Here is a 21,967-nt window from a genome sequence, read left to right as displayed (position 1 = left end):
CGATCAAACTTTGGTAACCCGCTAATGAGCCCCTGCTTGGACTGTGGGTCATGGGAAACACATGGTCAGTTCGATAAAGCAAGTGTGGTCTGTAGTCCACAGTTGAAGGTGGAGTACCCCGTGATCGTTGATTGAATTCCTAAACCATATGGATCCACTTCCCATCATATTAATTTAATTGTGTTGATTTTATTATTAAATTATTTTAGATTTATTTATTTGAATTTTTGTAAATCATTTGATATTTTATTTATTATTTTTGAACTTATAAAAATGAAGTTATTAATTTACAAAGTTATAGTATTTTAAAATTTATTTTGTTTAAATTTTAAAATATTTATTAAAAAAATATATGAAGGCCCAGAGTGCACATGGGCCTACCATGTGGGTATTAGGTGGGGCCCCACATGTCATACATGGATGGCACGTTCCACCCTTGGATACCTTATTTGGTTGCTTTGTCTTCAAGTTTGTTAAATATGGTAATTACATCTTGTAGCATGTGGTCAAATATTGATTAGAAAATATTGACCATATCTTATCTTGATTATTGAAGGAATATCTTGATTTGATATTATTGAAATATTCTTATGGAAAATATGAGATGGAATATGCAATTTATGGTATGCACTATATCTTTAATGAATTTAATTTATTTAAATATATTGATGAGAAAATTAATTAAGGAAATGGGGATAATGGTTCATGCATCTTCCATGATGTTGAGGCTCATCTATAGAATGGATGGCTAAGATCTCTTACCCCACACGTCACCTTGATCAACGGTCAATATTCAATGTCAAGAAAGAGACAAACTATAGGAAACCCTAAAAGAACCCTAGACCTAAATTTCACTATGAATAGGGGTGCTCTCCCCCCATCTCAACACACATCTCTCTCCCACAAACTCTCTCTCTATATTCCCTAGGGGCCATGCCCCTCTCTCCCTACTCTCTTATTTTCTCTCTCTACTCTCTCTCTCTCCCATAACGGACCCTAAGGGGCACGCCCAACATAGAGACTCTTTCTCTCTCTCTCATGATATAATCTAAGGGTTGGAAAAATTAGGATTTGAGCTTACTTATTTTGGAGTTAGGTTTTTGTAGAGATTTAAGGGTTACCTAGTTTGGCCGAAATTTGCTTTCCTGGTTCGAGATTGAAGCTAGGCCGCTGATCCTGCGCCATTGGATGTGGTGACTCGGTGGTGGGTGTAAAAAGCCTGGTTGAGGTAATATCCGACATCTTTTCTTTTAATTGTTTGTTCTTTTATTTTATATTCTCAAGCACAGTATTAGGTTGTATGAATGACATCAAGTAGTTGAGATCTATTTTATTGACGTATTTTTTTTTTTAATCTCTATTATTTGTAATAAAACCACATGTGAGTGATCTTGTTGCCAAAATTATAAGGGGTAATTATTATTAAAAAAAAAAATGTATTTCCCCGGCATAAAATTACATAGGTCTTTCTTTCAATATATATATCTTATCACTATTGCCAGTAACTCACAATCTAGTGATGCATATGTTTTTGACGTGAAAACATCTTACTACTATTACAAGGAAGCATGCCATTATCTGATGGATGAAGTTTCTATAAGGCCTAGGCTTTGTGAAAGCAAAATAAAGCCACATCTGAAATCCACATCTAGAAAACACTTTTGGCAACGAAAATCTCCATGATGGCTCTAAAATAAATTTTCAACACCGACAAAAAAATTTGAAATTCAAAAAATGGTATATGTGAACCTTTATTTTTAAAGCTTTTTGAATGCTTAAATTGCCATTTTCGATAAGTTACGAGGTGAGGCTTCACTTAGTTTGACAGGGTTGCAGACCCATAAAACTATTTTCCTTATCTGGTAGACAATTGTACACAGTACACCTACATCCAGATCCCATCAACATTTGATCGGAGATTAAATGAGATGGAGCCCACAGCTCTATCCACCTTGAGTTCATCTCCAACCATCTATCAATAGTAGCCGACGACAGATGTAGTCTTGGAGTACCAGATGTCAAAGTTCATCCAATATACTTTCTTCCCCTTATTCCATTATTTTTAGAATATGATACAGCAAAAGCTTGGATCCTTTGCATGTTTGGATCACAAACAGGTAGAAATGATTATAAGGCTCGGAATGGCCACCCCATTACTGTTCCATGGACCTTCAGCAAAGACGAGGGGTGAGGTGGGAGTAAAAGGTGATGACATGGAGGCTGTAAAATATGTTGTGGCAACAAAAACACTTAAAAAAATTCGACCAAACCACCATTAAAAAAGATGTCTGGCATCATCTGGAGGTGTCCGGAGTTGTCTAGGTACCCGGAGTTGTCTGGGTACGAAAACACAAATGGCGTCAAGGGACCGCAATAGCTAGCATCACTGATAAGACCTTTCTCTTAAGGATCCCCCTCTGGTTGTGCTTTTGGGTCCCCTGGCGCATACAATCACTGATAAAACCTTTTCTAGTAGCTCTAGAATAAAAGTTCAATAGTCAAAAGACAAATCCAGATATAGATCCTAGTACTCCTATTCCCATCGGATGAAGGGGCCATTTGTTCCTATTTAAACCTTCCTCTAATGCCTTTTAGGACATAATTTGAAGGGAAAAGTTTATATAGAACCGAGGCTCTAAACAATCAAATTAGATTCCACTTCAAAAAAGTTCACTATAAAATGTTGTTTTGATGTTTAAATATTTTCAAATTGATCATCTCGACATCATGATGCATGGGCATGGGAAAAGAATGGAATTTAAGTTTTGAAAATCGTGCATCTTGTAACGTATATAGAAAACACTACGCAATGCTTATAAACGAAAATGAACAGTGATTCCGCCTACCCCCATCATCGTCCAAAGTTCATCGCATGGTCACAATTGTTCAGTAGTGTTATATTTTTCATTTTTTTTCTATAAATCGGATTGACCTAAAATTTGGAGTGTGTATTCATAAAAAATATGTGAATCTTCGAAAAATATAAAAAAAAATATTTTACATGAAACAATTAATCAAAATACCCCCGAAACATTTCGGAGGTATTTTGATCATTTTTTTATTTATATATTTTTATTAGATGCGTCTCAGTAAGATGTACATACCCTCCAAATTTCAAGTTATTCCGATTTATAGAAAAAAATAAAAAATAAAACACTACCAGATAATCGTGAGCGCACGATGAAACTTAGATGGTGATGAGGGTCGACAAAATCACTATTTATTTTCGCCTATAGGCGTTAGGAAGAGTTTTTCTATATATATATATATATATATATATATATATATATATATATATATATATATATATATATATATATATATATAGTGTATATTTATATTTTCAAAATAAAAAAAGTATCTTTTTTTTTGTTAATTTTCCATAAATCCATGGGCGACAAATTTCAGGATTAATTTGGTATTTTTAAAAAGATTAAAGTCAAAGAATGACCAGAAATTACATAGTGCCAAACGTTGAGAAAAAAGGGCGTAATCATTTCACTTGCCTAATAAAAGAATTTTGAGAAACGAAGACGTGATAATTTCATATTTCCTTAAAAAATCAGATTAGATAGTATAGGCATATAATATCTATATTTTGGGGTAAATTTATATAGGGAGGATAAGTTAAATCAAATAAATACAAGCAAACAAAAAAATGATCAGGACATATTATAAGTAATCAAATACTAAACTATCATTAATACCTTCTCATTTTCAACTAACTATAACTTATTTAACAAACTAAATTGATTTAGGCTAAGATTGTAAGATATAAATACCAAGTACTAGATGGCATTGAAAGAGCAAATTTAAAAGCAAAATAAAGTGCAGAGTGAGAGAGATGAATGGGACTTGGCTCGATGAACCAAGATAATTAGATATCAATACTGAACTTTGTATAATTTGGAGAGAGAGAGAGAGAGATGAACGGGACTTGGTCAACATATGTAATGAAGTTTCATATAATTTTGAGAAATTTTATTCCTAAGTTATTGAGAAATTTTCTTCCTAAGATTAGTAGATCTAAATGACACCCCGCCTATATTATGAGCCTTAACCTTGGACCTTGAGCCTTAAACCAAAAATTCTAGACCCTTCCTAGACTCCCTCAAGCTTAAATTCAAGCTCCGAAATTACCTAGAAAAACCACCACTTGTGTATAGTTATTAACTTATGGATATCAAACCTATGGCGTAGAAAATCCTAAACATTCAGGACATCAAATCTCAAAACTCATTAAAAAAAAATCCCAATTACCAAAACGTTGAGCCAAAGTACAGTAAGGGTCCGTTTGGATCCCTTGATTTTTCAATACTGGAAAAAGTAAACCTTGGAATTGAGATTTACTGGAATTGACATTTCTTGAAATTTGATGTATGTTGTTTGGATCGCTTAGGGTAGAAATATGCAAATTCCTTGTTTGGATTGCCTGGAATATCTTTTTTTATAAATGCACATCTTTTTTCTCTCTCTAAAAATTTTGAGATAGTTCTTCTCTTTAAAATTTTAATACACTCACTTTCAAAAACTTAAAATTTGAATACACGCTCTTTGTCTCTCAAGTTTTTGAGAATAGTTTATCTTTCTAAAAAAATTATTTACTTTCACTCTCTAAAATTTGATATTGTTTATCTCTCTAAAAATTGGAAATATTTTCTCTCTCCAAAACATAAAATACGAGTTAGTTTCTCTCTATAAAAATTTTGAGATAGTTTCTCTCTCTAAAATTTTAAAGTACTTTCTCTATCTAAAACTTAAAATTTGAGATAGTTTTTTTCTAAAAGTTTTAAGAAAGTTTTTCTCTCTAAGAAATTTTAGGTATTTTTTCACTCTAAAAGTTGATATAGTCACTCTATCTAAAATTTTAAGATGCTTTCTTTATCTAAAAATTAAATTTTGAGACAGTTTCTCTGTCTAAAATTTTCATGCAGTTTCTCTCTCTAAAATTTTAATATATTTTATCTCTCTAAAACGTAAAATTTGATATAGTTTCTCTATCTTAAAATTTAAAAAGTTTACCTTTCTAAAAATTTCAGGTACTTTCTCTATTTGAAAATTTGATATAGTCTCTCTATCTAAAGTTTTAAGATATTTTCTCTCTCTAAAACTTAAAAATTGAGAGAGATTTTCTCTTTAAAATTTTCAAGTAGTTTTTCTCTCAAGAATTTTAATATACTTTATCTCTCTAAGACTTAAAATTTGATATACTTTCTCTATCTAAAATTTTTAAAATAGTTTCTCTCTAAAAATTTCAGGTATTATCTCTATCTAAAATTTGATAATATCTAAAAAATTTCAAGTAGTTTCTCTATCTAGAATTTGATATAGTTTCTAATCTCTAAAATTTTAATATGCTATCTTTCTAAAACTTAAAATTTGAGATAATTTATCTCTCTAAATGTTTTGAGATATTTCTCTCCTAAAAAAACTGAAGTAGTTCATCTCTCTAAAATTTAATGTAGTTTATCTCTCTAAAATTTTAATAAAATTTCTCTCTCTAAAACTTAAGATTTGAGATATTTTTTCTCTCTAAATTTTAATATGGTATCTCTAAAACTTTAAATTTGAGATAGCTCTCTCTAAAAATTTGAGATAGTTTCTCTTTTTAAAAAAATCCTATATTTTCTCTCTCTAAAAAATTTCATATATTTTTTATCTCTCTAAAATTCGATATAATTTCCCTCTCAAAAAATTTAATATGTTTTTTCACTCTAAAATTTTATATGGTTTCCCTCTCTAAAATTTTGATTTTTTCAGTAGCAAAATGGATCATTTGCATGAAGTGTCAATTCCATCTATTTTTGTGGAATTGAGATTTTCAAAATTTAGGCAGGCATTTAGGAATCCCACAAAAATCTCAATTCAAACAGAAATGTCAATTCTAAACAAACCAAACACGATTGACCTTAGCATTTCTAGGAAAAGTGACTCCTAGAAATTTGAGTCTAAAGAACCAAATAGGCCCCAAGGATCATTCAAAATCAGACAAGTTCAGACCCCAAAACTCACAGGTCTGATCTGGGCCCCACTCTATGCGTTGGGCCTATATGTCCAACTTAGTTAAGAAGGCGCTTTAGTTTTCTTCATATTTTATTTAAAATATGGGCCAACTTTCATTGCTTTCCCTATAGCATAAAACTTCTATACTTCTTCCTATCCCACCGTCCATTTTAAATAGACAGCTTAGATGTCTCCAATCACAGTGTCACCCTCTATATTAGTTTTTTTTTTTTTTTTTTTTCTACAAAACATTTTGACACCAAAATTTAGGTGTCCAATCCTCTCTTGAGCTCGCATCTATAAAAAAATATTCCCAATAAAAAAATGACTAAAAATGCCCTTAGAAGTTTTAGCGGTATTTTGGTCATTGTATTTTATCAAAATTATTTTTTAATATTTTATTTAGGTGCGGCCCCATTTAGGTGATAATATGTACTACATTTTATAGTTATATAGTTAGTAAAGAAATTTAAAAAAAAATACTCTAAGATATCGAAACTAGATTAAATGATTAGTGATTCACTTGATATATAATTTGGATGGCTGGATGAAGGGGGAAGTATATATCTTTTATGTTGGAGAAGCATATAAAACTTTCCCTTGTATATATATATGCTGGTTTTGGGTTATTTCAATAAGAACTAATTTCAATAGTTGTTTGCCCTTAACTTTGGTGATTCTTAACCCACACAACTGGGGGACATTAGGAAGTAGGTTGCGAGTTGTGGTCTATAATTTGATGAAAGGTGAGGTTTGTATGAGGTTTCAACCTTGTACTAATGAAGTAAGGTGCGTCTCAAAACTATGCCGAAAGTATAGTTTATGTGCCGTAATGCCTTGCGATGATATGAAAATCTATTGTTGTTACCGATTATGAAATTTAAAGTTCTTTAAGAAAATATATAAACACTTGAAATCTTGTAAATGAATGGTCCAGATAATGTTTTAGAAGATGAACTATTTTTAGAATCATAAATCCTTTTTTTTCTTCATGTCTATGAATCTCGAGTTCGAGATGATCAATTTGAAGGTTTTCCAGCATAAGAACAACCTTCACTAGTGTGTATTTCAGGTGCACCTTACCCGTACAGTAAAAAGGTTGAGACCTTATATAAACTTTTAACCCTAAACTTATATTAATTTGAGAAGCGCCAATGTTCAGGCAAAAATTAGAGCAAGGGGATTCTTAGTTCGTTCAGTCTTGATGTTGTCTACAAAAAACAATATCCCTCAGAATTGGTATTTAGAGAATGTCCTCCATGTTTTATGTTTTAAGTTGATGTCCCTATTTTATGTTTTTTTTTATGATAAATTTACATGCATATCCCTCAATTTTACCATTATTTAATAATTATCTAAAAATTTCTATTGTTAGGTCCATGCCCGTTTATTTTTTTAAAAGGACCAAATCACCCATATTTTGGATCTTACCATTATTTAATAATTACCTAAAAATTTTCTATTATTATGTTCATACCCCTTTTTATATTTTTTTTAAAATGACCAAATTAACAGTATTTTGTATCTTCAATATATAAAAGTTAGTAAGGATGAAGTATGTAAAATTCTGTATCTTCATAAAATTTCGGATCGTGAAGATTTGAAATTTAAAGAGTTAGAAAACCAGAATTTAGTGTGCCTAAAAGAAGTTTTGAAATTTCAAACTTCGAAATTTCAAAAAATTTGGATTTTGGAAATCCAAAAGTTGAAGCTCAAAAATTTCAAAATATGAAAATTTTGCCTTCAAATTTTCGAGTATGTAAGTTCCATATGAATTTCAGATCTTGAAGACCAAAGACAAGGGCATTTTGGGACAAAAAAAAAAATCGTAGAAAAGGGTATGGACATAAATTTAAAATTTTAAGGGAGATTTTTTTAATAACGATATTTTAGGGGAATATGCTCTCTTTTTTTTTCTCTCATATACCCTATAACTTGGGTGTCTTTTTCTTAATTTTTATTTATTTATTTTTTTTATATATTATTATTATTATTATTATTATTATTATTATTTATGAGGACATTTTTTGGAGCTTTAAGTTCCTAATTGGCCTTTTTTTTGCAAACCAACTAATCCAGAACTTCAAGTTCCAAATGCGTTTTCACTCGGACAAAGTCAGACAATTAAGAAAGCCAAGTTTTGAACCAATACACTTTGTCCTCTTTTGTAAATGAGTAGTTCGGAACTCCAAGTTTTGAACCATTCATTCGCTCTAAAAAATATAGAAGTGATCCCGTTAGGAATTTGAAGTCCTGAATCGATCATTCATAAATTAAAAAAAAAAAAAAAAAGGACATTTGCCTGTTCAAAACTTGGTGTTCCAAATTGATTAAGTTGCCTTTACTACCCTTTTTCCTGGAGTTGAGTGGTTTGGAATTTTAAGATCTGAAATGAAAAAACTCGGCGAACTTGTTTCGAATGATACCCCGATGATAAAAAAAAAAATCCCCAATTCATAACTTGTTTAGAACTGGGGTTATATTCGTAAAATAGAAAACATGAAAAAACAACACAAGGTTTTTTTAAAATGCCACTAACTATATTGCAATTATATTTTTCAATATTATTTGAATGTGCGCCTTACTTTGATTGTTTAGAGCTTCGGCCTTATACAAACCACATTCAAATATAAAACAAGGGGGATTTCTTTGAAATGCCACTAACTATAAGGGATATCAAGAAAAGTTTGCCTAAAACCAATTAATTCACAACTAAAATGAATTACTTGAATTTTTAGAAAATATTTTTGAAATTTGAGCTTGACTTTCTCCATACTTGTGAGTGAGAATCTAGGAATTGGTTGGAGTTAGAGATAGAGATAGATTTATTGAATGTAATTAGAGGTAAATATAGAAATATTTTTAAAAATTTGAGAAATTATCACTAATATACCTTAATTTTCATCTATTTAGAAAAAAAACCTTTAACTTTCATAAACTTCGACCCCATCTTTTTTTTTCTTCAATTGTGAGTTTTTTTTACCAAAATAACCTTTGCATTACCGTGATGCAAAAAACTAAACTGTTATACGGCATTTTAAGTACAGTAAAAACTACGAAAAATATCTCCTTATCCCCTATTTTTAACTTCCATATCTCATGAGACCCAAGAATTTAAAATATTACTGATAAGCAAAATGTCTCCCTCTTTTCTATCTTACAACCCTCTGGACCCTTTGACCATAAATTGTTTACCCAAATAAATACTAAAATGACACCATATTCAAACTCTACCTCTCTCTAAAACCCCATATCTCTCTCTCTTCGCTTCTCGGTGAGTTTACCAGCCAAGCGGTTTAGCTTGCACTTGAACACGAGCACGCCTTCTTATGTGTGAGAGATGGAGTTAGGTTTTAGAGAAAGATGGAGTTTGAGTTTGAGTTTTAGCGAGAGATATGAAGTTTTGAGAGAGAGAGAGAAAGACAATGATGTGTGAGAGAGAGATGGAGTTTGGATTTCAGAGAGAGATGGTGTGAGTTTTGAGGTTTAGCTTGAGCTTGAACATGAGCACAGAATGAGAGTTTTAGAGAGAGAGAGATGGAGTTTGGGTTTTAGAGAAAGATGGAGTTTTAGAGAGAGAGATGGAGTTTGAGTTTAGGGAGAGAGATGAAGTTTTGAGAGAGAGAAAGACAATGATGTGTGAGAGAGATATGGAGTTTGGGTTTCAGAAAGAGATGGAGGGAGTTTTAAGAGAGAGAGATGATGATGTGAGAGAGAGATAGATAGAGTTATTTCATAAGTTGTTGAGGTCAATAATACATGGTTAAAAGGGTTTAGGTGGTGGGAAGATAGAAAAGATGGAGTCCTTTTGATTACAAGTAATATTTTCAACTCTTGGATCTGATGAGATATAGAAGTTAAAAATAATATTTTCAATTCTTGGGTCTGATGAAATATTGAAATTAAAAATAGGGGATAATAGGATATTTTCCCTAAAAACTAACCCATGCTTTACAGTATTTTAAGTACCATAAAAACTAACTCATGTTATATGACACTCGAAATACCGTAAACCCTTTTCTATTGTTTATACTTTATAGTTATCTCTTTCATCATGTTTATATTTATCACTTTCATCTGTCTAATTCTTTTTAGGTTTATCTTTTATTTCTCTCTCTATTTTTTTTTAATATTTATCTCTTATTTCTCTTTCTAATTTTTTTAAATATTTATCTCTTCTTTCTCTCTCTATTTTTTTTTAATATTTATCTCTTCTTTCTTTCTCTCTCTAATTCTTTTTTATCTCTTTTTTCTCTCTCTATCTCTTTTTTTCTCTCCAAGGAGATTTGTATAACAACCTGTGCGTACCTTACCATCCCCTATAAAAACTCCCTTCAACCCCATCCCCTATAAAAATTAGACGGAGTCAGCGTTGGAATCATGTTTGTTGAGTTGATGAAGCCGTGTTTGTAGAGTTGATGAAGTAAGTCGCAAGAGAAAGAGAGTTAGTGAGAGAAAAGATTTAGAGAGAAAGAACAGATAACTATTAAAAAGAGTTAATGAGGGAAAAGATTTAGAAAGAAAGAAGAGATAACTATTAAAAAGAATTATAGAGAGAAAGAAGAGATAAACATAAAAAATAAAAAATTAGAGAGATGAAAGAGATAAATATGAACGGGAGAAACGGATTTACAACATTTTGAGTGTCGTATAGGTTTAGTTTTTACAATATTTAAAAATACCGTATAATATGGATTAGTTTTTACGATACTTAAAATGCCGTATAACATGTATTAGTTTTATGGTAATTAAAGTACCATGATTGGATTCACAGTAATATGACGAAGGTTTTTTTTAAGGTAATACGACGAAGGTTATTTTGGTAAAAAAATGCTCAAACTTGAAGAAAAATGGTGTGGGTAAGACTTATGAAAGTTGAGGGTTTTTTTTTCTAAATAGATAAAAATTAAGGTATATTTGTGATAATTTTTCAAAAAAATTAACTTATTTCAAGGGATTCTAGAAAATTGGGAAAAAAAACCACTAGTAAGGGAATGAAATCAAAAGTCATTCTTCTAATCATTAGGAGTGAATTTCCAAATTCCTCAGGTGTGTTACAAAATTCGAAAAATTTCTTCACACTTTTGCTGCATGATTTCTGTAATTCTGCATATCGGAGGTAAATGATGTTATAGCATATTTTTCCATTAACTTTAGATGGCAGTAACAAATCCTAAATTAGATCGCCGATGCAGGTGATCTAAAGTTACTTTCAATATGATCTAAAGTTACTTTCAATATGGACATAACTCCAACATCCAAACCTCCTCAAAATAGAATAATCAGGAGTTCTTCCAAATAGTCTATGGTATGAGGATTTTTCATCCAATACATATGTTTGGAACTCCACTAGAAAACATAATAGATAATCCAACGTTATTTATATGTCATGGAGTATAAGGACAATAAATATGTTGCTCGATGCCGTTGTCCCTTAAGCAATTTTGAACATCCTCCATCACTACAAAAGTATCCAATTTGTGTACGGAAGTGCTTTTCAACAAACGACTGGAAATGGCTTAATGCCTCAATCACATGAGATTTTTTATTAAGAAAGAAAATCTGTAAATCTAAAGACGTCATCAACAAATATCACACAACAAAGGGAATTGGAAGGAGATAGATTTGGCACCCCATATATCAAAATGTAGTAACTCAAATGGAGAAGAAGCTCTTTTATTACTAAAAACAAATGGTAACTTGACATGTTTTCCAGCTAACAAACGTGAGAAATAAACTCACTAGGATGATCAATATTGGAGGAAATAAGTCCTTGTTTATACAAGTTCTTTAAAGACTCCATACTATAATGTCCCAATCTATGAGGCCATACAGTGGCATCCTTATTAACATGACAAGACACGACCAACGTTTGGAACTTCTTTGACTGATCATCAACTGTGTACAACTCTCCAACTCATAACCGCTAGCGATGTAATCCTTGATAGCTGATCCTCAAGTTAAACACAATTCGGAGTAAATACAAAGAATACATGATTTTCTCTAATCAACTATAACACCAAAATAAGATTACATTAAAAATTAAGGACAAGGAAAATATTTTTGAGAGGTATAAGACCTTTGAAACACTAAATGATGAGTTTCTCAACATCTGTAATGTGGTGAGAGGACCCAGCTCCAGTTCAAACATACCCACTATTCAAATAAAAGACAAGGGAAAAAAACAAACCTGAGTTTCCTGTTAAATGGTTGGTTGCTCCACTATCAACGATCCTTGTAGCTTTAAATGGAGAGGTAATGGCAAGATTCTACATAGATGTATTCAATTCAGTACTCACAGCTTTATCAATAGGTGTATTTAGAGCATCAAGCTGGTTGCTTCCAGGTCTTGGGTTTCCGTCATATCTATTATAACGATTAGAATCCGAGTGGTTATGTCTTCCACAAATCTGATACACTATACCACTATTCTCACGACTGGAACTCGCATTTCATCTACCTCCATGAAAGCCATTCTTAGGAGATGAATAATTATTCTTGATAAACAAAACATCATAAGAATATGCACTCGATTACTTTGTTGTCCTTTTAGTATGGAACATACCTTCATATTGCAGAAGTAGAGGACGTAATTTTGGTATGTGTTGGTCTAAATGTAACACTACAAAAGTCTCCTATTGATCACCAAGACCCTTCAAAGCAATGTACACTTTGTCAGTATCACAAACAAGATGTTGAATCATAGTCATACATGGATTTGTTTTCCTTTCTGCAACTCAAAAGTTATGTCTCAAGCTCATTAGACTAGCTTGATCTTTAACAAGTCAATTATTCAGCAGCGCCCATATCAACCATTTATTCCAATATATATTTTGACAATATAGAATTAATCCACCCAATTAATTCTTGATCCTTGACAAGTCAATTAACTTGGGTTTTACTGTTCATGTGAACATTAACTAGGATTTACTGTTAATGTAGTAACTAGGCTTTACTATTCATGTGAATAGTAACTAGGGTATACTATCCATTTAAAAATAAAGAAATCGGGTTAAATAAGAGATTTAGAGATAAGAAGAGATTTAGGGCTAAGAGAGGTCTAGAAATCCAAGTTAAGGGGTTAGATTTATGATTTCACAGCATTATTTAGTGAATGAGAAAGAAAAGAGATAAAAGGGAGATCTTGATACCTTTGATCAATGGATCACATAATGATTAAATCTCGCTTTGGTACCATGTAAAAATATCATCTTGAATACATGGGAGAGAAGAGCCGATTGTGGTACAAGTAGAAATGGATTGAGAGAAAGCCAAAATAAGAGTAGCGTGACTCTGAATTCCTTTAAGAGTGAGTAGCTGCACTCGAAGATATATATTTATATTACTTTGTAATCCTAATTAATTGAGGGTTAGATAAAGTTACAAATAAATCCCTAATTTACATATTTATCTTTTACAATGAACATGAACTACAAATACTAAGTGATTTTGGTTACACGATTGTCAATGAAAACTTATAGGCGCGTGATTTTAATCGTGCGACTAGGATTGAGCAGAGGGGCTTGTCAAAACATAATGCACTTGGTCATGGTGGCTCGAATGACTCTTATTTATGTGAGTCCCCATATGTATCGGATGTCCATCTTAGAGATAGACATCAAAAGATTATGCCTCCACAAAAGGGTTAAATGGATGGTGGAATTTTTGTTTGAAAAGATTATTTTATTTTAAAAATAAAATAAATCAGATTCATTATCATCATCATAGTTGAGATTAACAAACCATAAAATTTAGGTCCAAAATCCATCTTTTCAATCTTTAACCTGGATTTTGCAGGGGGACACACATAAATAGATGAGTCGCCTTAGTCACTAAATGCTTTTCCAAATATAATTAATGTATGATTATACTGTCAACTCACTCCTAACAATTAGGGGTGGCAATCGACCCGAACCCGACCCAAGTCCGGATATAGGTCCAAGAATTGGACCCAAATACTCTTCAGGTTCAGGCCCAGGTTGGGTCTACCAGGAACCGACCCAAATAGTGTTATTATATAAACGATATTTAATATATAATATTTAAATAAATATAACTATATATTTTTAGTTGTAATATTTAAATAATACATATATATATATATTTAATATAATTTTTTATTTTTGAGTCTGGGCCAGTCGGGTCATGGTCTAGTCAGGTCCAGCCTGCCCGGACTCGAGCCGACCCGTTGCCACCCCTACTAGCAATCGCCATGCACATAAAGTATATTCCAAATGTACAGATATAAAAAGGGAGCATGCCCACTTGCTTGATTATACCCACTCTTGGGCATTATACTAGGACATTCCAACCAAGTTAAACGGTGGAGGTTTTATGCAGGCTCACCTAAATAAAATAATTTACCCATCATAATACAACATAAGCTGCCTAAATAAATATTTCAAAAAGCAAAAGAAAAAATTTAAAGTAAGGGGAGGGAGCTGGTACAACGAAAAGTGCGAAAGGCACCTTGACCGAATTATAGCCTCCTCAAATCTTAAAAGGCGAGCCCTTTGGCATCGGGTCCTGGCTCATGGCGCGGTTTAGAATCGGCTCACTCGGTTTTTGCCATTCGGCTGATTCGCCAACCAGAAAACACAGTCAGCTGGTTAGCCGACACTAGCCGAGCCGATTGTTTGGTTCTATTTATTGAAGAAAAGGTGAACCATGATAACAGTTGGTTTCCTACAGCATGGTAACGAATTCTCAAATGTAAGGCAAGCTCAATTGGTAGCATTATAGCAAAAAAGTAAGATAATTTTATAGGGAATATTTATTGGATAGAGGTTTGTAGAGAGTAGGGATGGACTCATGTGTAATCAGGGTGGTGGGTGCCACAACATGATATTGTGTTTACTATAGGTGGGGGACTTTTTATCTACTAATCTAAAAAAAAAGAAAGATGAAAAATTCATTTAAGTGCCCACCTTATACCATAAAAATAAGGCATACCTCTAAATTTTACTGGAAGATGCAGTTCTAGTGTCAAAAATCTTATGATAGCTAAAAATCTATGCTCAACCTTAATTATAAAATTTTGATTTGATTAAATAGTGCAGATCGAACAGCTCTATAAACACTCGAAAATAGATAATCTAAGTAACTTGTTACAAAATATACTATTTTTAAAACTTTAAATTCTTTTTTTCTTTATATCCTCACTTCTCAAAGTCGAGATGATCAATTCGAAGGTCTCCCAACAACTTCAAAACACTCTTTTGTACTGATTCTTAGGTACACCTTACTTCTATAATCAAAGATTATAACCTTTTATAAAAAATACAATTTTATTCTCACTGATATTATCACCAAAAACAAGGGTGAGAAAATTAAAATCTGCTGTACCCAGTTTAGTGTTTCCGTACTCTATACTCCTCAAGAGAATGCTTACATGACGTCATTGATGGGCCCGGCCCATATCCACTTTGGCTCCAAGGGTGGGTCTTCAGATATTTCCATATGACGGAATTGCCCCTAAATATTGGCATGTTTTCATAAAAAACGCTCGGGTGATATCACCGGGTACTATTTTAGGTGAGGGAAAAGTTTATATAGAGCCGAGGCTCTAAACAATCGAATTTAAACTTACTTCAAAAATTTTATTAAAAGTGGTTGTTTTGATACTCAGATATTTTCAAATTGATCATCTCGATATCAAGATGCATGGATATGAGAAAAAAATGGATTTTAAGTTCTGAAAAATAGTGTATTTTGTATCGCATTTTTTTACCGTCAATTTTTAAGATTTTCAAGTTTTTATAGATTTGTCGATCTATACTATTATAAATTTTTAAACTTTATAAATAAATATAAAAATATATTTTAAGGCTATCATAAGGATTTCCAGTATTGAAACCATATTTTTCAAAACTATTTGAAGATAGACTTTAGACTCTAATTTGATTGTTTAGAGCCTAGGCTCCATACAAACTGCACCCTTTTATTAATGTCCATGTCCACTTATCTATCAGTTAATTTCTTAAGAATAAACTGACTCACATGTACCCGGTCCACTCGTACGTACACGTCTGGCCTCCCTCTAAAACCACCTGATGGTTTTTTCATTTAAAACATGGCCTCCCTCTAAAACCACCTGATGGTTTTTTCATTTAAAACATTGGGTATTGATTATCTAAGCCAGGCTCATCGTAAATATAAAAAACCTCAACAATACACTTTCCATGCAATTTACTCCCGATCGAAGTTTTTCTCACTTTTTCCCTAAATTATATTTTTTATGTAAATATCACCCCAAGATAAAAAATTACTTTTTTTTAAAGCATTTTGACCGGATATTAACATTGACTGACCGACTCCAGTGGCACATTGCCGGACCGCACCAGTAAAACATTGGACCCACATCATTTCTACCTGAGCTACTCTGTGATCATCGGACCCCTTTTTGATCCAGTATCTTCTACTGTCGGACCGCCCCTATCGGACCGAAGCTGCACAATGCCAGACTGCCCATAGAACATGCCGGACTGCCCATAAAACATGGGAGAGAGGTGTGGGTAGGGTAAAAAAAATGGGAGGGTAGTCTAGTTTTTTTTTTTTTTTTTAATTAGGGGGATATTTGCATAGAAAATGTGTTTTGAGGAAAAAAAGTGAAAACAAAACTTAGGTTGGGAGTAAGTTGCATGAAAAGTATGTTATTGGGGGTATTTATAAATTATTTTATGAAATAAAAATGCATTTTTTTTGGGATGTTTTTAACACTCTCCATGTTTGATTTCATTTGACCCTGTGAGCTTTAGATGCGTCCACCTTAAAGATGGGTGGTTAAGCGTCAGCGTGCTCTTGCACCCGCTGACTTATTTTCTTTTTTTTTTCCAGTGTTAAACACTACCAATAATAGTTCAAGGTTCATTGAAAAATATTAACAAAAGAAAACCAAAATTCAACGCAGTATATGAGGTTGACTATTAAACACTACCAATAGTTCAAGGTTCATTGTGATTTCAAAAAACAAGGTTCGAGGTTCATTTAAAAAAAAAAAAAAACTAAAATCTGAAGTCAATTGCAGATAGGTATATCATGGTTAACCTAGTTGAATCCAATATAACTTGGAACACTAAATATATCACACTTAACCGAGTTGAATCGAACATACCTTGAAACAATGTTCGGCGGTCCGACTCGGTCTTTCGAAGGCCTCAGTTTTTTTGTTGATCCCCAACCAGATCACCAAATTTGAGGCATTATAGCTCAAAAATTGGTCATAAACTATTTTTAAAGCATGTAAAATTTATTAAAAATATTTAAACTGGTTTTAAGGTTGTGATAAATTCTATAAGTTTCTCTCTCCTGACGACTTCTGTTGAATCGAAATGATTGATTCAAATTTCTCATTTGATTGAAAAAATTGGTGATTAAAAATGATCGACGAATGATAAAAAATCAAACATTTTTTCAATCACTAGTTTCATGGATTAATGGTTTTTTGAGTGGTTCAAAGAATTTTGTAGGCAAAAATATTTTTTTTTAAATCATTCAAAAATCTAGTATTTTTATATGACTCAGACAATTCTGAGCCTGTTTTTTAGAACAATATTTTGAAGTAGTATTATAAAAATAAAAGTAATTTATCAAAATACCCAATGTACTGTCAAGCATTTTGCACAATTTACACTATTCTAATGATCATGTTATACAAATAAAGCATTAAATAGTTCATCTGTCATCGATATTCGGTATTTTGATAAATTTCCCTAAAAACAATATTTAAAATCCAACTTGATTACTTGAAAATCCGAGTCAGGATGCCAGGTCCAAATCGGATCGTCTGATATGGTGCGATCATTATCATCGTCATCTACATTTTAAACTTTACAATTAACTTCTATTTTTAATACAAAACCTAGGCCTCATAAAAAAACTTTGGGACCTTATATAAGCTTTCCCCCTTTTCTAATTTTATATACGATGCGTTATGTGGCAGCCAAACAAGGGCAATTACGTCTTTTTGCGAATCCACATTGAAAGGGCAGTTTTGTCTCTTAAGGGAAAGTCAACTGCTTTTGCAGTTGAGCCGAGCCACGAGCGTCTGTTGGGATTTTGTATTCCTGAAAATTAGCCATGTTCTTTTTGACAATGACAAGAAGAATCTTACTATTCAAAAAATAAGTGTATAAATAAATGACGAAATTACCCCTACTATTCTGCCTTACTACGTACCGTCTTGAGAGTTCCGGAGCTATGGAAGAAAAAGGTAATATAAGGTTGAGGCCCAAACAATCAAATTAAAGAACACCTCATAAATTCATTAAAAAAGGTTATTTCGATTTTAAAAAACCCTCAAATCGATCGTCTTGATCTCAAAATGCATAGACATGAAAAAAAATGGATTTGAAGTCGGGGAAATAGTGTATCTTGTAATGCATTATCTCTCAACGGTCAATTGTTAATATTTTCAAGTGTTTATAGAACTACTCGATCTACGCTATTGTTTAACCTTCAAATTATATAATTAGAGATGCAAATAGATGTTCTAGCTATCACAAATATATTTGTTACCGAAAAATCATCTTTGGACACTATTCAGAGGTGTGCATTACTTTGATTGTTTATTGCCTCAGCATAATACAAACCACACCCATAAATGTACGGGAGATTAATCCCTCTATCTTAGCTAATGGTATAAATGAATTGGGAATTAACACCTACCCCTCTTTCTCTATCTCTCTCTTAACTAAGGGTATAAATGGAAACATTGTAATTGAGCTATGAACTTAATTATCAAAAGAAAAAAAATAAAATTGAGCTATAAGGTTAGATCTTTTTTTTTTTCTGGTCGCAATTTAATAAATTCACGCCACAAATCGCATTGAAGAATATAAGTTCAACAATCAAATGTTGGCAGATCAATCATTTCCATCTCGACAATTATAGATCTAAGCAAAAGAGGACGTCAAACCATAAGTCTTAATAACATCATAGATTGTTTGAAACCTTCAGAAAATTTACGGACCTTCTTTGGAATTTTAAATTGCACATATAAATATTGGAATAATTACAAGCCAAGTTTAATATGTTGTGCGTCGAAGCTCTAAATCCGATGGGTTGATTTTTGGCAAATAAATCATGAAAAATAAAGTATGAAATACATACTACAAGAACACAGAGATTTAAGTGGTTCACCCTAAAAGGACTACATCCACGAGAACAGTAAACTTAAATCCATTATACTAATAAAAGATACATCATAGATTTTGAAACATAAAATTACCTCTCTAACCCTCGATAAAACCCAGTCAACAACCCGTTTAAATCACTCTTCCTTCTTTCTCTTTACCTTTAGCAACCATTACCGACAACATTAGATAAAAGACACTCATTCTCTTTACTTCTAGCAACCATTACCAACAACATCAGATAAGAGATGCGAGAGTAATAAAAAACTGAATTTATCTCTAACTAATAAGGGAAAGAACTTTCTTCTTTCTAAGAAGAATCCTTTCATTTTATACACGTGAGGCTCTGCCCTCTTTCTACCTAGAGAAACCACCATTCCCATATGGTGCCCTATTCCTCTCTCTCTAGAGAAACTACCATTCCTATATGGTAACCCAAATAGAGCGTACAAATTCTCTGCACTTTCATTATATATATATGTATATATATATATATTTATCTATCCAAAAGTTATAATCTTTTTGAATTTCTATTTCCTTTAGAAAACGTAGCAATATCAATCTGAATCTCACGTAATAAGGAAATATCTCAATCCTAATAATATGAGATTTCCTATGTGGATGATTTTGGATAGTACAAAATCCAACAAAATAAAGGCCGAGGCTTTATGGAAAAAAATAAAGTCACGTCTTAAATCTTAACAAAACATTGCAGTGTTGATATCATAAAGTCATTGAATTGATCGTAACCTTGATTATTATAGATTTGATAAGCAAAAGGACTTCATTTCATCTGAGTCGTAAGAAATGAGTTGGGTCGTGGTGGTAGCACCCCTATACTTAGTTATCACATTTTTTGTTTTTAATCCTGCTAACACCATCCATTGACACCCTAAAGAAAAAGCTAACTTCCTTATCTATCTTAAAAAAATGGGAGAGTGCTTGTCTTCCCCTCTAAATTACCCAAAAAATAATATTATCTAAGTTGTCAATTCCAAGAGTTGATGGATCCATGAGACCAATATCATTTTTAAGCCACAAATTTTATACCCAATGTAGAAAATAGACTTCAGAACCATCATGGAAATTTCACATGCTCAAAGCGTTGATTTTGAGGTGAGGATTTATTTTATTTTATTTTTGTATTTTAAAATATAAGACCTTATAGAAAGGGCATCTTTTTTTTTTTTATTGAGCTCATTCTTTCAATTCAGGGGAGGCATTTCTTAACTAAAACGTGGCAGAGGAACATTGTAAAGTTTTCTAAGGCTGCTGTCGATTGTTAATTATTTTCGCAAACGCATGTACAAGGATCTGAATTGAATAAAAGCCGCATGTCAATTGCATGTAAATTATTTTTCAGAGTTTTAATAGCAAGCATTAAGTGCAAAAGAGGGGAGCTTCAAAAAGACCAATTTACCAGTGTTCAGTTTAAAATCTCGAACTGTACAAAAAATGAATGACAAAACTACCCTTTTTAGGAGCTTTGGTTGCACAATTTAGGCATGGCAATGGCCTGTCAGGCCCAGCCCGATTCGCTAGGCTCTAAAAAACTAGGGCCTGATCAACAAGATGTGGTTTAAGGACCAGGCTAGGCTGGGACTAGGCCAGAGCCATGACAGTGCTGGCCCGTCACCCAAGTTGAACCAGATCAAGAGGCTCATGATTCTAGGCAAAATAACTTTGGAATTGCCCATGCTTCTCAATTTTTTAATTTTTTGTAGCTTTTTTTTTTTTTTTTTTGTTGAATATAACTGACTCTGGAATTGCCCAAGTTGCCGGGGGCGATTATGAATCGGACCCCGCTTGTGTGAAGCTTCATTTTGATTTTTGTATCACTGAGTTAAACATCATACTTTGAAAACCAACCTTTTTTAATTGCAGTAATGCATTAAACTCAACATCAAACTTGTTAATCCCTCTCTCTTTCGGTATGGCAACAGGTCGGGTCGGGTCAATAATTATGGTGTAGACCCGACCCAAAAATTAAAATATCTATGTATTTAACTATATTTCATGTATTGAGACCCAAAAAAATATTACCCAGACCCAGATACGAATAGTGTTCGGGTCCAAAATTTGGATCCGGACCCAACTTGCCAGGTCCAATTTTTGAATCCATACCTAAACCCGGATCTGATCTCCCCCCTAGATCGAGGTCCATTCCCACTCCTGCTCTCTTTCTCTCTCTCCATGCACATATTTATTATACTAAGTGGAAAATTTACTCCCTTAAATTATTTTTACTATCCCCACTATTGCTGCTCATCCATTTATGCCTCTTTTGGCGCATGGGCTTCTCTGGAGGTCCCCATGCCAATTATCTCACTCGAGCACCCTTAACTTTCAAGTATACCCCCACGTCCTACTCAAATTATTGCAAATTCTCTAACTGATAATAATGGGAGTTGTTGTTGAGGCTTGAGGTTTGATTACTGCACTTTTACTTGCTAGCACCCTACATCTTATTTGGATATCATATTCCATGTATTATATCGTACAATGCTAGGTGTTCAAGTCGATGGCTCTTCTCTACTGTCCAGTTTTCCTTCAGCGCTATGATTTCATGATAAAGACAGATAATTCATCGGATTTTATATTATTACATTGTTTTTATTTGATACAAGAATGTCACATTCATTTCTAGTAGTCTGGTGTGAATTCACGCAGTTGGGGGTCTGTCACTTCTCTCCACAAATTTTGAGAGAAATATTCTTAAACTCTAAGCATGGTCAATGGACTGATTATGATGATAGAGGTGATCAAGGCCATTTTTTACTAAAATTAAGTAGTCGTATCATACTTTCCTATATTTTTTTAAACTATTTTCA

Source organism: Amborella trichopoda, chromosome 9 (genome assembly GCF_054954075.1).
Source record: "Amborella trichopoda isolate Santa Cruz 75 chromosome 9, AtrichopodaSantaCruz75HAP2 v2.0, whole genome shotgun sequence".
NCBI classification, from domain to species: Eukaryota; Viridiplantae; Streptophyta; class Magnoliopsida; order Amborellales; family Amborellaceae; genus Amborella; species Amborella trichopoda.
This window is presented reverse-complemented; position numbering follows the sequence as displayed.